This window comes from Passer montanus, unplaced genomic scaffold (assembly GCF_014805655.1).
Source record: "Passer montanus isolate IOZ18808 unplaced genomic scaffold, ASM1480565v1 scaffold59, whole genome shotgun sequence".
In the NCBI taxonomy this organism is placed as follows: Eukaryota; Metazoa; Chordata; class Aves; order Passeriformes; family Passeridae; genus Passer; species Passer montanus.
In genome coordinates, this window is record NW_024370926.1 from 797172 (window position 1) to 812633 (window position 15462).

Below are 15462 nucleotides of genomic sequence, written 5' to 3' on the forward strand. Positions count from 1 at the left end.
AAAATAAAGAATTCTGCACCTACAGTGTTATCTCTGCATCTGACATTTAAGGATACTGAAAAGAAAAGGCACCTGAGGAATAATTTTATTCCATAACTGAGTTTTAGGAGACTTGTGAGGCTCCTGTGACCTGCAGGCAGTTCCAGATGGCAGTGGGCAGAGCTGGTGATGGTAAATCAAGGTGTTAGAGCTCTGTCCAGGTGACCCCTCTGCACTCCTGACAGCCAAGGGTCACTGGGTGGAACCAGCTCTGCCACCTTCAGCTCAGGCATTTTTACAGGAAAAGGCAGATGGATGGGTCAAACAGGGAAGAAAACAGCAGATATTCCTCTCAGGACTTCAAGACAGAACCAGCATTTGAGAACAATCCCAAACTGCTCTGCAGAATACACCTGGGTCTCTGAGTGCACACAAAAATCTGGAATAAATTGTAATTCCTCCCCCAAAGCACATCAGGTGAGCACCTGCACCTCAAACATCCCCATTGCAGAGCTGATGGCACATTCCAGAACTGCAGCTTTGCTGTGCCTTCCCCAAAGGACAGCTAAGATAAAAAACCTGGATGATCTGCTGCTCCCAATTCCTAACAAATCAAATCAGACTTGTTTTTCTTAGCCTAGTTTACCCATTTTAATCTTTTGTAGTCCTCTTACTCTGATAAAAAGAAGATTTGAATGACCAAGTTAAACAAGATGTGAGCCCTTTGAAGCAGAAAAGGCAAGGAAGGAAAGTCCAAGTGGCCAGAAAAGATAAACATGGAGTTCCACACCAGCCCTGTTACCCCAAACAGAACCCCAGCAATGTCTGAAACTTCAGTAAATACCTGAAAGGCTGGAGCCCCTCTGCTCTGGAGCCAGGCTGGAGAGCTGGGAATGTTCACCTGGAGAGGAGAAGGCTCCAGGGAGAGCTCAGAGCCCTGGCAGGGCCTGAAGGGGCTCCAGGAGAGCTGGAGAGGGACTGGGGACAAGGATGGAGGGACAGGACACAGGGAATGGCTCCCACTGCCAGAGGGCAGGGATGGATGGGATATTGGGAACTGGGAATTCCTGGCTGGGAGGGGCTGGGATGGAATTCCCAGAGCAGCTGTGGCTGCCCCTGGATCCCTGGCAGTGCCCAAGGCCAGGCTGGACAGGGCTTGGAGCACCTGGGACAGTGGGAGGTGTCCCTGCCATGGCAGGGGTGGCACTGGATGGGTTTAACCCAACTCAAACCTTTCTATGACTCTGTCTGGAAGGATTTTAACTGGCAGGATGTAAAAGAGCAGTAATTAGAAGGTTTATCAGAACAGAATGGGAAGGTAAGTGCATTCCAGCCATGCCTGCTCCACACAGGTTCCCAGTGGCAGAACTCTCATCTCAGATCCCTGGGTGGTGGCTGCAGTTCCCAGCACAGCTGCACCAAACCCTGCTTCTGAATGAAACATCTCCTGTTGGGTCAGTAGAAAATCAGTTCCTACCTCAGGAGCAGGTGTTCCCTGGGCAGGTACTTCAGTCCTCAGGAGCTGCTTATCTGCAAGACAAAGCAGAAGGAACTGTGTGAGCACAGAGCCTGGATGGCAGCAGTCAGGGATGCTGGGACATGAGTGCTGTTACCCACAATTAACTGAGAGCTGGCAGGTTTTGCTGCAGTCCCCCACAGTGATCCAGGCAGCTTTTCCTGGTGTTCCCTCCTCAGCAGGAGTAAGATCTCCTGGTGCTGGGGTCAGGAGTGAGGGAGGGGATCCTGCCCCTCTACTCAGCCCTGCTCACCACAGCTGAGGTGTCACATCCAGCTCTGGGCTCCTCAGGAGCTGCTGCAGAGGGTCCAGCAGGGCCCACAGAGATGTTCAGGGCTCTGGGACATCCCTGATGAGCAGGGACTGCAGGAGCTGGGCCTGCTCCCAGGGATCCCATCCATCCACACAAATCCTCAACCTGTGTGCCAGGAGAAGGGTGCCAGACTCTGCTCAGTGACAGGACAAGGAGCAGTGGCCACAAAGCAAACCACAACAGCTGCAGCTCAGAGCAGGAGCAGCCTCTGTCCATGGAGGGGCAGAGCCTGGAACAGCTCCCAGGGGGGCTGGAGTCTCCTCTCTGGAGACATCCCAGACCCCCCTGGACACAGCCCAGGGCACCCTGCCCTGCCAGGGGGGTGGCCTGGGGACACCCAGAGGGCCCCCCACATTCCAGCCACCCTGTGATTGCTATTTCCCATCCACACTTGCTCAGCAGTTCAGGATATTCCATGAAAACTGTGAGCCACTTCTCCCCCGTTGCACACCTTAATAGGTTTCTCCAAACACAGCATTAAAGCTGAATTAATGCAGGCTGATCAGGACATCCCTGCCCTAAGCAGCATTTCAGGTGCTCAATGAATAGCTTAAGAGCTCACAGGGCCCTGCCAGTCCCTGTCACACCTGCCCAGCCACCTGTGACAGCCACATCCCAGTCACGAGCCCCCCTGATCAGCTCCAGCTCATTTCCTACTTTTGCCATGATTCCACCATTTACCAGGAACCATCTCCTCACCTGGCTGTTCTATTCCAAATTTTTCTATTTAAATATTTTACATTCTGTTGATAATGTTTCTTAATTGTAAAGCAAACACAACTGTTAAAAAGATTCTATCCCAGTAATTACTCCTTCTAGCCCCCTTGCAGAAGAGAACATAAACTGAGCCACAGAGTTAAAGTATTTCAATCCCCATGGAGAAATAAATGTCCAACTTGTTCCCCACCACTGCAGGTCATCCAGCCAATCTCCCAGGAAAAGATAATCTCAGTACCTGCCCAGCAGCCACAGAAACACCAGTCCATGTTCCTCTCCCCACAGATGGACACTTCGTGTTCCAGGGAAATGAAATGCCAGAGCTTTTAGCTAAATGGGGAAACAGCCCAGTGAAAAGTGTCATTTTAAATGCTTCAGTGAAGCACTCAGGAGTGAGAAAAGCCCTCCAGAAGAGTCCTGCTCCCTTCAGAAGGGCTGGGAAGGGGAGTTGCCACATTAATTAAGGACAGGAGCCTCTGGTGCAGGATTCAGCTGCACCAGGTGCTCGGTGCCTGCCCCAGAGGGACACTGCTAACACACACCACAAACCAACAGCACACCTCCTTTCCCCACATCCTTACTGGCAGGTGAGCCACGCTGGGACAAACTGGGACATCAGGGTCCCTCTCTGCAGCTGCTTGCACAGAGAACACCCCCAGCCCCTCCCAGGGCATCACAGCCCCACTGGCTGCTCCCCTGGCCTCCAGCCCACAGCTCTTGCTGTGATACACTCTCACACACTGAGATTCCAATCTCTTTGCACTGAAATCACCAAAACTTTACCTTATTTGTTAAGAAAAACAACCCAGAGACCTCTCTTTTCAGGCAGAATTGAAGAAAATGAGAAGCAGGAGCTCCTTTTTTAGTGCTGCTCCAGTCCAAATGGGGCAGTGCTGGGTCAGCCTGGTAACTGTGAGATAAAATCCACCACAGCTTCTTGGTCTGGGCAAACCAACTTTTTCTGTGGTAAAGCTGCACCTCTGGTTGCTAGCTAAATAACCCCTGAAGGGCAGAATTCCTGTACTGTGGGGGTCTTAACTGCCCCCACTGTAAAAATGATGCTCTTTAAGTTAGGGGGTGTTCTCACTGACAAGCAGAAGTGTTAAATACCTAAAAACCAACAGATTTGCTGAAATTGAAGGTGTGGCTGCAAAGATTTCTTATGTGTTGGGTCTTAAAATAATCTGAGAGGTTTTACCCCATCCCCTCACATAATAAATTGAGGAAGACTCTGACTGTTCCAGAAGCCTTGTTGAAGAGGAGAAAACCCATATATCCAGCAAATCCCAGCTCCTGTGGCCCATAGTTATGCAGGACTGCTCTCTAGTTTGGAGAAATACCTCTGAGAACTGTTTTAAGGAGTTTAACTGTTTTAATGCCCCTGCATGGTGACCCAAGCTCCCAAGTTCCTTCCTCCCTCCCCAGCACCGTTTCCCCAGAGCTGCCATGGAAAAGCAGCACCAAGGGAAGCAGGGATCTCATGAATGCCACTCCCCAGAGGGCCCTGCCTGCACTATCAGGGAACAGGCACTGCCTGGCCTGCAGACTGCTCCTGTTGGCTGGCCCTGTAAGATCCAGTTCCACATCCTGCACCAGTAGTTCTTGTTCCTCAGCTCCTCTACTCCCCATCCTGTTAGTGCAGAGCATTCCAACTTCAGAGATTCCCCTCCCAGAAGAACTGCATCCCTGCATCCCATTAGCACACTGAGTACCCCAGGCTCCCACCCAGGAGCTCAGCAAGCACACCCCATCTCTAACACTGGTTATTCCAGGGAGTTCCAAAATAATACCCACATTCCAGGGCAAACATTAACAATGCCCTTCAGGTTTTTGTAATTTTGATGGTTCTTACTACTTTCAGTAGCACCTTCTCATCTCTAGCAGCTTGCAGTGAGAGTCCTTTGGAGATGAACTCCCAGCTCTGCCTGGTCCTGGGGAAAAGCACCGAGCCCATCTTGCTCAGCCACCCAAAAAGGATGAACCAGCAACTGTCCCCATCCACCTCCCAGAAGGATCACCACTGGACAGTCTCCAGTTCCAGCAATCCAGAGCTTTCTGTGTGCACAGTGATGGTCTCAGCCCCTGCTCAGGATGCCAGACAGGGAGCAGAGCAGTGCTCGGGATTATCACTGATCCCAGCCAGGTGGAATGCACTCCAGTGCCACTGAGGTTGGAACAAAGAAAGAATGTGCCATTCCCCATCTCAGAACCCCTTATCAGCTCCCTCAAATTCCCTAAACAAGCAGCACTTTCTGTTTTCCCAGCCCAGATTCAGGAGTGTTTCTGTGCCTTGCAGGAGAAAGCCCCTCAACCTTGGAGTTTCCTGTTCTCTGACCCTTCAGGCCTGCTTTCCAAAGCTCTGGATAAACAGCTCCCTTTAAATAGCTCCTGTCTCCAACACACACAGGCCATGAAGATCACTTGATAGAGGAGCCAAGAGGGGCGTTGCCCATCCCAGCTCCAACATTCCACATGCAAAGCAGTCCCAGGGTGTCGGGTGCCCAAAGGCAGAGGCTGGTGAACCCTGAGCTAAATATACACAGTGGCCATGAAATCCAGGTTGGGCAGCTCAGATTTCCATCCCTGGCTCTTCCCAGCAATAACGACAACAACCTGACAAGGAATCAGAGAACCACAGCATGGTTTGGGGTGGAAGGGACCTTAAAGACCTCATTGGAATCCCTGCCGTGGGCAGGGACACCTTCTCTGAAAAGGAAAATTGCCTTTATGGCCACAAACCCCTACATTGTCTCCTTGTCTGTTCCTGAACTCACCAAGATCCTAAACCAAGAGTTTATTCACAATATATATGATGGACTTTTTTCTTTCGTGGACATCACTGCCAGATACCTCAATGAATTTTTGTTCAGCATCAAACTCCTGTTCCCACACTGGCATGAGGCACCTGGATAAAGCAGACAGTAAATCCTAGGAGAAATGGATAAGGGAGCTGGGAAGGGGCTCAGCCTGGCGAAAAGGGGGATCAGGGGGGCCCTTGTGGCTCTGCACAGCTCCTGCCAGGAGGGGACAGCCGGGGGGGATTTGGGATCTTATCCCAGGGAACAGGGACAGGAGGAGAGGGAACAGCCCCAGGCTGGGCCAGGGCAGCCTCAGGGTGGGCACAGCAGGAATTTCCCCATGGAAAGGGTGCTCAGGGATTGGAACTGCCCAGGGAGGCTGTGAGTGCCCATCCCTGGAGGTGTCCAAGCAACATCTGGATGTGGCACTCAGGGCTCTGGGCTGGGGACAAGGAGGGGATTGGGCACAGCTTGAACTCTGTGGCACTGGAGATCTTTTCCAACCCAAATAATTCTGGGGTCTGAAAGAGACTGTTTTTACATTCAATTCCAGGCTTTTGACTGGAGCTTCTCCCAAGAGAAGTTGTGTTAGACTAATAATTTAAAGAGTCTTCAAAACACAGGATGTATTTCCACTGCACTTGAAGAGTGAAGCATTTTCTAGGGAAATATTCATGAGCAGCAAGTCAGAGCTCCACGGCAGTCACGCAAGTCCTACTGCTTGGAGAAGGAGATGATCCTCCCCAGTCCCAGGTAGAACACGGGAGGATGAAGGCCTTCCACTGCAAAGCCAGCAGATACTCTTTGGCAGCATCCACATTTCATCCTTATTAGAGGGGACAGACTTTAAAATGAGAGTCCTGGGCAGCGATTCGGGCTGACAAAGTTAAAGCCCAGTGAGGTTCATACAGTCAGACAGGAAATAAGCAGCTGCACAAGCTGGGCTGTTTTTATAGCACCACGGATTTGGGGATGTCAGGAGCAATTTGAAAAGAAGAAACAACGTGCAATGACTCTGGGAAGTTGAGGAGTGACTCATGGGGTGCCACAGTGCCAGTGTCAAGGACCAGCCAAGGACCTTCCCAAAGGGCTCTGGAGGGCTGGGCACTGCAGCAAGGGCTGCACTCACCTGGGAAGGAAAGTTCCAGAAGCCAGAGCCCTCTGGTTTGTGAGTGCCCGAGACAGGAACGTGGGAGAGACACCTAAACTCTATGTGACAGGAGGCTGCAAACACCCAGAGAAGGCTGAGATGAAGGACTTTGACACAAGCGATGCGTAGAAGGATTCAAAGATCTTTCTGAAGTGTCAAAACAAAACAAAAAAAAACCTTTAACATCCAGATTCTCACCAAAAAGAAAGCCAGCACCAGAAGCCAAGGCAGAAATTGCCCTTGGTGAGAATCAGCAAAGCCTGTCGGTGCTCAGCAGAAGCTCAATAAAAAAAGAAAGTGATTTAAGCAAGAGCGAAGTGTCTCTTTTCACAGCTGAAGGACTCTGCTGCTCACAGGACTGAATTAGCTAAAATTAGCTCTCACAGTTGCATTCTCACCAGCACCTCGAGCCTCTCGTGTGGATGAGTAGTTTTGGTGAAAGCAGCTTTAATTTGGATTCAGAGCATGCAAATTTAAGGAGAATAGTGATTTCTGACCAGCTCCTTCCATGAACATTGATGCATAAAAAACACTGACTCTCACATTCAAGTTTAATCCTCTTCTGAAATATTTATTTTTGGAACAATTCAGGGAACAGAAAGCCTTCAGCCCAGACGAACTACATCTAAAAATAGAGGGATTAAGAATTCAGCAATTCTTCCTACTGTTGTGTCTGATCAATACAGATCCACTGTGACTCCTGTCATCTGCTTTATTTGTCAAAGCACGTCCCCACACCCACCCTCTGCCAGTGATACCCAACCTGCATCTTCTGGGATACTACAGGCCACAAATAGCATCTTTAATAATCTGAGATCCATAAAGACTCAGCTGCACACACATTATGCATTATACAAGGAGCAGCAAGAACAAAGTCAAGTCCTGAACTATGAAATCATCCTTCAAGGCTGGAGCTCCTCCAGTGCCCATCCTTCCTTGGCTGGGGAGCATTAATGAGCTCTTTGATGGCAACAAGGAGAAGAAGCAGCTTTCATTACCCAAATGTCATTTGTCCACTAATGAGAGGCTCTAAGCCTTCCTGAGATGCCTTCCTGCAGCAGGAAGGAATGGGAAGGAGCTCCTCAGTGCCACAGCTGAGTTACAGTGACCAGGAACATCCTCACAGATAAAATCCTGCTCTTCACACCAGGCCTGTTACATGCAAACAGAGCTGAGAATGGTTCTGGTCCATGGCAGCTCTGGAACAACACCCACCAGTGTGTGGGACAGGATTTCTGCCCGGGGTCAAAGGCTGCAAGAGCAAATCTCCTGAAATGAAACATCCCAGCACTAGCAGAAATCACCAAACATCACATAACTCAGCAGCACAAGGGTAGTCAGAGACACCAGACTGTGAGCAGCTCTTAATGAACTTTTTTTATATTCATATCACCCCAGCTTCCTGGGAGCTCCAGTCCTGCTCACCTGACACTGCACAAGAGCAAAGGAGCAGGAAAGCCTCCCCAGCCCATAAGTGGAACAAACAGGGCATTTGTAAGGGATTATCTCTCAGTGCCTTTTTAAAAATTTAATTAAAATTTTAAGTAAAATTTAAAAATTACTTTTGCTGGTTTTTACAAAGTCTTTCACAAAGTCTCTCAGCCAAGGTGTAACAAAGGTCCTACACAAGGATGCTCCTGTTACTGCACACACATCACACCCAGAGCAGCAGGACAGGGCTGCTCCCCCCCAGCTCCCTGGCAAGGCTGGGGATGCTTCCAGAACAGCAGAACCCTGAGGTTTATTCCACTTTCACCCATGACAAACCCTTGCTGTGCAGATCCAAGGAGCAACGGAATGGTCAGCAGTGTTATGGACACTCAAACCAGAACGTGCAGCTCTGTCCTGCCTGCACCTAAAGGGGCTTAGACAAAAGACAGAGAGAGAAAATGGTAATAGGACAAGGGGAGATGGGTTTAAACTGAGGGGAGAGATTTATATCAGATATTGGGAAGGAATTCCTGGCTGGGAGGGTGGGCAGGCCCTGGCACAGGGTGCCCCTGGATCCCTGGCAGTGCCCAAGGCCAGGCTGGATGGGTTTGGAGCAGCCTGGGGTAGTGGGAGGTGTCCCTGCCATGGCAGGGGTGGCACTGGACGACCCTTAAGGTCCCTTCCTGTCCAACCCAAACCACTCCATGACTCTGTATCAAACCCATGCACCCCAGAATGGAGAAGTCCCTAATCCCAGTGGAACTACAAAACATCTGCTTTGCTCAGCTTTGGAAAAGGAAAACCAAGGAGGAAACTGCAGGCACCAACAGGGATTTTACCAAGCTACACCAGATTAAGGAATGTTGTGTGCAGTGTCAGCTCAGGCCCTGCTGTGGGCAAATAGCAGCAAAGTTTGGATTTCCCATCCCCTTGGGCCCTGCAGGCTGCCACAGCAACAGCTTCAAAGCCAAACAGCTCCTGGAGAATTCCCAACTGTCCCTGACATTTATTAGTGTAAGAAAGCATGAAAATTCATGAGACTGAGATCTCCTCCTGTTTTCAAGGCTGATGCCTGCCAGGTTTCATAACTCAGTGCCCCAGCTGCCCATTAATATCTGCTCACCTAGAGCAGGTCACAGCCTGCTCCCATGTCCCTGTCCTGGGGGATGCAGGGGATTATCCATGGGGACGTGTGGGTGGCACGGAGCTGCAGGTCAGCTCAGGACAGCCACTGCACCTCAGTGAGCACTTCAAAACCCACCTGGTTTATGGGATTTTATGGGAAAGGATCCATGCAGAGGTCAGTGGGTGCTCCTGGAGCTGAGCTTTGCTTGGTGCTTGTGAATGGAGCATTTTACAGGGACTCCAGTGTGGTGGAACCACTGACCTGTGCTGCTTCACCCCAACTCACAACTGCCCCAGTCCTGACCTAAAAGGATTTTGGATTTATTTAACTCCTGGCTTTTCAGGTTGGAAACTTGTTATGGCTATAGATTTTGCACAGATGCTTCAGAGGAAAAAAGGAGAAAAATACCAAAGTGCAACAGAATACAGGCTGGCAGCAAGACCAGGACACTGGAATAAAAGCTCTGAAAATACACATTATTTGACTAATAAATATATAAATAGTTCCATGAAGGTAATCTACATAAATTTCTATACAATTTCTGTAAAATTTCTGTAAAAAGCTTCATGCCCAGATGTGCTCCAAATAAAGAGCAGCATCTCAGCAGAGCAGTGTGACAGGTTAAATAAGCTGTGCATTTGAGGGGAAGGATTTCAGATGTGCAGGAACACACAAGGAGAGTGATCCAGGCATTCCTCATGTCCCCAACAACCAGTCCCACCAAAGGTGACACTGTAAGATGAATCCACCCCACAGCAATCCCAGCATCTCCTCTGCTCAGTGATGGTTTTTACGAGCTGACAGAATAGAACTGGATGGGATCTTAGGAAGGAATTCCTGGCTGGGAGGGGGGGAGGCCCTGGCACATCTCAGAGCAGCTGTGGATGTTCCCTGGCAGTGCCCAAGGGCAGGCTGGACAGGGCTTGGAGCAGCCTGGGACACGGGAGGTGCCCCTGCCATGGCAGGGGTGGATGGGATCAGATATAAGGTCCTTTCCCACACAAATCATTCTGGGATTCTAGGATTTTGCTATTACCTCTTCCATATCAATTTTGGGACAATGATGATACAGCAGATGCTTCATCACTCTCTTTAGGCAAAAGAATTACAACTTTTAATTTTTAAATGATGCCAGACAGCAACACAAGCAGTGTTGGAGGAACACATTAAAAACCAAACAATATTTTCCACTGCACAACAGTGCAGGTTCAAAGTCTCAATCATCAGTTGATTTCTCTGTGAATTCTCAAGAGCAAAACCATCAATGTGGATCAGGAGAAGGTAAAAAAGGCATTTACACCCCGTGCAGACACAGGACTGAGTGCAGACACAGGACTGCATCTAAACCCACTCTCTCTCAGTATGAACCACTCCCCCTTGTCCTATCTTAGCTGAAGTCCCTCTCCATTTTTTGTTGGCTTCTAGACTAGAGGGCATCCTCCATTTAATGTCATTAACTACAAAAGTTAATGAGATTCCAAAATCACTGCAGAGACAACATGAAGTGTCAGGATCAATTCAAACCAAACCCACTCGGAATATAAGCATATTCCAGAAGTTTTCAGAGGATTTATTACCTGAAAGTTTTCCATGGAAAAGCCCAGATTAGCAAGAATTAAGCAGTATCTGTGTCCTGAGATACCAAAATTACTAAAATATTGAACTCCTGATTACACAGTGACTTTGTCAGGAATCCAGCTGGGCAGAAGTCACTCATGGAACATCCCAAATTCTCCTGGCAAATTCAGGAGAAGCCTCAAAACATCCCTTGGGGACAGTGCCCAACACCTGACAGAACTTAACACCTCAGCTTGGGCAGAGCTTTGATAGGTCAGCTCTGAGTGGTCCCCAGCACAACCAACCTCTCTCCACCCCAGAAACAAGAATTTGGGCACTACCAGGGTGCAGGAGAACCAGAGAAAATCAACACTCTCCTGTTATTTCAGATTTCCAGCTAAAATCAGAGCAGATTTGTTCTGGGAGATGCAAGCAGAAAGTGATACCTGTACCTGGGGAAAGGGGAGCTGGCAGATAAAGGTCAGGCAGTGCAGCTAGATAGCGTTAAGGTCATTAACATTTATTTCTTTGCCTCTCAGCTCACAGATCACATTTCTAAGGCATAAAGACACTCACCCAAGCTTTTCAGACTCAGATTGAAAAACAGTCCATTTATAAGAGGTAAGCTTCCCTTTGTTAAAGGTGCACTGGAAAAGCAACCAGTCTGAGTAAGACTCAAAGCCATCTTGTGGATAAATTCTTGGATGAGCTGGAACACGATTTATTCTGCATCAAAATAATGGCTTTTAGGGATTTTTAAGCAGTGTCACTTCTTAGCAAATTCAAGGCAACAGTAGCCAGCCCTGAAATTACCTGATAAATCCTTCAGATGTTTATTTACAACTGTAGTAGAGTAATTGAGGTTTCTGAAGAAAAAAGTTTCTAAATCCAACAACAACAACAACAAAAAAAAACTGGAACAGAAGATGAGCAGTCACTTCCCGTTATGCAACTGTCTGAAAAAACAGATTTGTTCAATTCAGCGTGAAAAACTGGGCTGGAGTCTGAGCACCCACCATCAGCTGCTGACAGGTTACAACAAGGTGCAGACAGCTGTGTTAAAGCAGAACCCAGGAGCAAATTGCTGCAGGACCTGAGGCAGACAGGGGAATGGGGTGCTGGGCACACAGACCCCAAAGACACCCTGGAGGGCTCCAGGGCTGGCACTGCCCCTCCAGCCTGCCCTAAACCTGCAGGGTGCTGCTGAACAGCTCCTAATTACAGGTTTTTAAATGTATCTCTGGTTATAGTCATGGCAGGGCCAGCCCCAGGTGGGGAGGCAGGAGCATCCCAGAATTAAGATTGGGAAGGAGCTCCAAGGTCACCAAGTGCCCACTCGGTGCCAATGCCCTCCTTGTCCCCAGCCCAGAGCACTCAGTGCCATCTCCGGGTGGCACCTGCAGGGATGGGCACTCCAAACCTCCTTGGCAGCCCCTCCCAATCCCTGAGCACCTTTTCCATGGGGGAATTCCTGCTGCTGTCCACCCTGAGGCCATCTCCTGTCCCCTGCTCACTACAAACTCCTCCCAAGCAGCTGCAGAGAGAGAAGTTCCCCCCTGAGAGTTGAACACTTTTACTTTGCTGCATTTTTGAGGGTTCAGTCACAGTAAACAAACAACGAGCTGAATAAGAACTTCAGGGAAATAAAAAACAAGGGAGAGATTCAGCACTTTCAAAGATCCATCGCCACAGAGCCCCTTACCCTGGGAGAGCAGAGGAGCAGCTCTCACCCTGGCTGTGTTATCAGAGCAATGACAGCCTGAGCCCAGGGAGCTGCTGCAAGAGCTTGCTCTGGTCCTTGTTCTGGCCTTATCAAGGAAAGCGATTCCTGCTCTGAAAATGCAGCAGGACCAGCAGCAGTTTCCTCATCAAGATTGGAACCAGTACAAAGTGTGTTACTTCACACCACAAGCAAATAAATCAGTGCAGACTCACTGCTCCAAAACCTCAAATAACCCCTTCAGAAACCAAAAGCTGCATTAATAAATACTGAATTATGACTGAATGAAAATGTTTCAAAGGTACCTGTAAAATTAATTTCCAGCACTATACTTAATCCATCTGATTTCTATTTCTCACAGCAACTGGAATTCAGAAAGTTCTGTGGTTTAATGCACAGGTTCTTACTGCAGAGACCAATTAAAAAATAATTATACCATCCAGCTTTTAATCTGGACTTAAAACTGTTCAATAATTAACAAAAAAGAAAAAAAAAAAGAAAAAAAGAAAAGAAAAGCCCAGCTGTTCATATGTCCATCTACACTTTGACTTGCTCCTGGCTGGGACACAAACCCCATTCCTGCTACTGGTCACTCACCAGATCCACAGAAAACCAGGAGTGCTGAGGCCATGGGGTGTGCAGGAGTGTGAGACCCCACTGCAGAGCTGCCCCAGCCAGCCCAAACCATCCTGGATTCCAGGATCCAGCAAAGCTCCTTCCCTGCTGCTCTGTCCCCGCACTGCCAGGCTCCACTCCCAACTCACCACTCCAGGGATACACCCAGGAGCTGGGAAGGCTCCCTGGAGCTGGGAAAGCAGTGACACCGGCCTGTGCACCACATCTGACAGCTGCTGAGGAACCCAAAGCTGTGCCAGAGCCCTGTTCCTCAGGAGCTGGGGATTTGAGCCAGCCCCACCGCGATGGATCCGCTGTTCCCGCTGCGCTCCCGTGAGGAGCTGCCACAGCTCCAGCTCCTTCTCCCACAGCTCTAAAGACAAATTCCAGTGACACGGGAGACAAGTCTAACACATTGTCTCGCATGCAATTCTGTTATTTTCACTGTGCTCAGCATTTCTTTAGTTGGCAGAAATAGAAGATTTGTACTGGAGCTGCAGCAGCCTCCGACCCTTCCGGCCTCCCCCACACAGATATTGCAATTTAACCTGGAACCAGCATGTGGCTCCCAGCGCCTCAAGGACAACAAAGCAGCTTATCAGGGTGAGAAACTGAAAGAACAAAGAATAATACAACTTCTGGTGGTTAAAGTTGACTTAGAATGAAGCCAGCTCTGTGCTTCTGGCACATCACTGAATTCCCACTCAGCAAGATCCCCGTGTCAGCCCCCACAAGCATTGCACAAGTTGAATATTCAGGGTTTGCCCTTACTACAAGTAGTTTTCCCAATCAACAGCTTATTTTAAAGCAAGAATTTTGTAATTTTAAAAACAGAAGCAGGTAGAAAGCACAGAAGGCACACTGAATCACCATACTATGTTTTAAAAGGAGTCACTTAAAATTATGAAGCCAAGAGCCACTGATATATAATTTTTAATTTCAATCTTGCCTGGCTCCACCTCAAGACCTAAGTGATGTTTCTCAGAAGAATGGGACCACATTTCTTCATTCTTCTGTAACCTTTCCTCATTAGAGAGGTTTGGGTTGGGGGGACCTTAAAGCCCACCCAGTGCCACCCCTGCCATGGCAGGGACACCTCCCACTGTCCCAGGTGCTCCAGGCCCTGTCCAGCCTGGCCTTGGGCACTGCCAGGGATCCAGGGGCAGCCACAGCTGCTCTGGGCACCTGTGCCAGGGCCTCACCGTGCTCACAGCCAGAATTTCTCCCTAATAAACAATTCAAATCCACCCTCCTTCAGTTCAAAGCCATTCCCCTTGCCCTGGCACTCCATGCCCTTTGTCAAGAGTCCCTCTCCACCTCTCTCCATGTACCTCAAATCAATGCAAATGCCAGAAAAACAAATACAGCAAATCCCCAGTCCGAAGTGGTGCTGAGCTCACCTGGAAGCTGCAGGTGGGAGGCTGGGATCCCTGGGGATGGCCCCACACTCCCAGCACGACCCCCAGCCCACGCTGGGAGCAGCAAACAGCTCCAGCCCTGCCCAGTGCCCAGCTGGGCACCGGGATGAGCTCATTCCCAGCAGCAAACTCCATCAAAAAGCTTTTTGTTACGAGCTGCTGTCGTTCAGTTTGCCTGGGTTTTGGATTAATTAGTAAAGATGTTTTACAGAAAGATCCACTTTATTATTCAGAAAATGTTCAGTACTTCCCCTTTTCTCCTCTTACACTTCTACCTCTTCAGACTTAGAATAATTATAAGGCATTTTAAAATTTTTTAGCCAAATTGTTAGAATCATGAGGGGATGAATTCTGGAGGGTTTTTTTCTTCATTTGGGTTTTTTGGGGTTTTTTTCCTCTTTGGTGTTTGAAGGAAGAAATACTTTCAGGTTCTACTTTCAGGTCTGTCCATCCCCTTCCTAACCAGGCATTCAAGGTTTTGACTTCTGTTTCAGAAACTGCTTCTGTGCTTTATGCAAGAAACTGTCTGGAATAAACCAAAAATAATTCCAGACTGTTTTAGGTTGGAAAGGACTTCATGGATCATCCCAATACGCCCCATTCCATGGATAGGGACACTTTCCACTGTCCTAGGGTGATCCAACCTGGCCTGGGACACTGCCAGGGGACCAGGGGCAGCCACAGCTTCTCTGGGAATTCCATCCCAGCCAGGAATTCCTGCCCAATCTCCCACCTAACCCTGCCCTGTACCAGCTGAAATGGTGCAGAATTCAGATTGTACAGCCCAGAACTGAAATCACAGCACAGGGACATTTATGAGCAGCCAGGCCTGAGGAATGAGGAGGACACAAACCAGAAGCCCTGCAGTGTTTAGGAATCAAAGAACCTCTGGTTATGTTCTGTGCAATGCCCAGCCCTGCAGATCTGCAGCCTGCAGAGGCACAGCCTGCCTATTCCCTATTCCCTCTCCAGAAGGAAGCTCAGATGCCTCAGAGAGTTTCACTCTGTGCTGGGTTTGTTTTTTCCTTCACCCCATCATGTGCAGCCTCAGCCAGACTGAATGAATGAGTCACTTAATTAACCCAGAATTTACACAAAGGACACGGCAGAGCAAAAGCCTGC

General features: G+C 48.9%; 1 protein-coding gene across 11 annotated transcripts in view; it reads right to left on the reverse strand.

The window, feature by feature from the left end:
- The window catches only part of MAP4 (microtubule associated protein 4), a 146519-nt gene that overhangs the window by 117379 nt on the left and 13678 nt on the right, over window positions 1-15462 (reverse strand). For all 11 annotated transcript variants that reach the window (XM_039726570.1, XM_039726579.1, XM_039726578.1 and 8 more), the window contains one exon: window positions 1457-1509. The gene's annotated coding sequence lies outside the window, so the exon portion shown is untranslated. The remainder of the gene's footprint in view (window positions 1-1456; window positions 1510-15462) is intronic.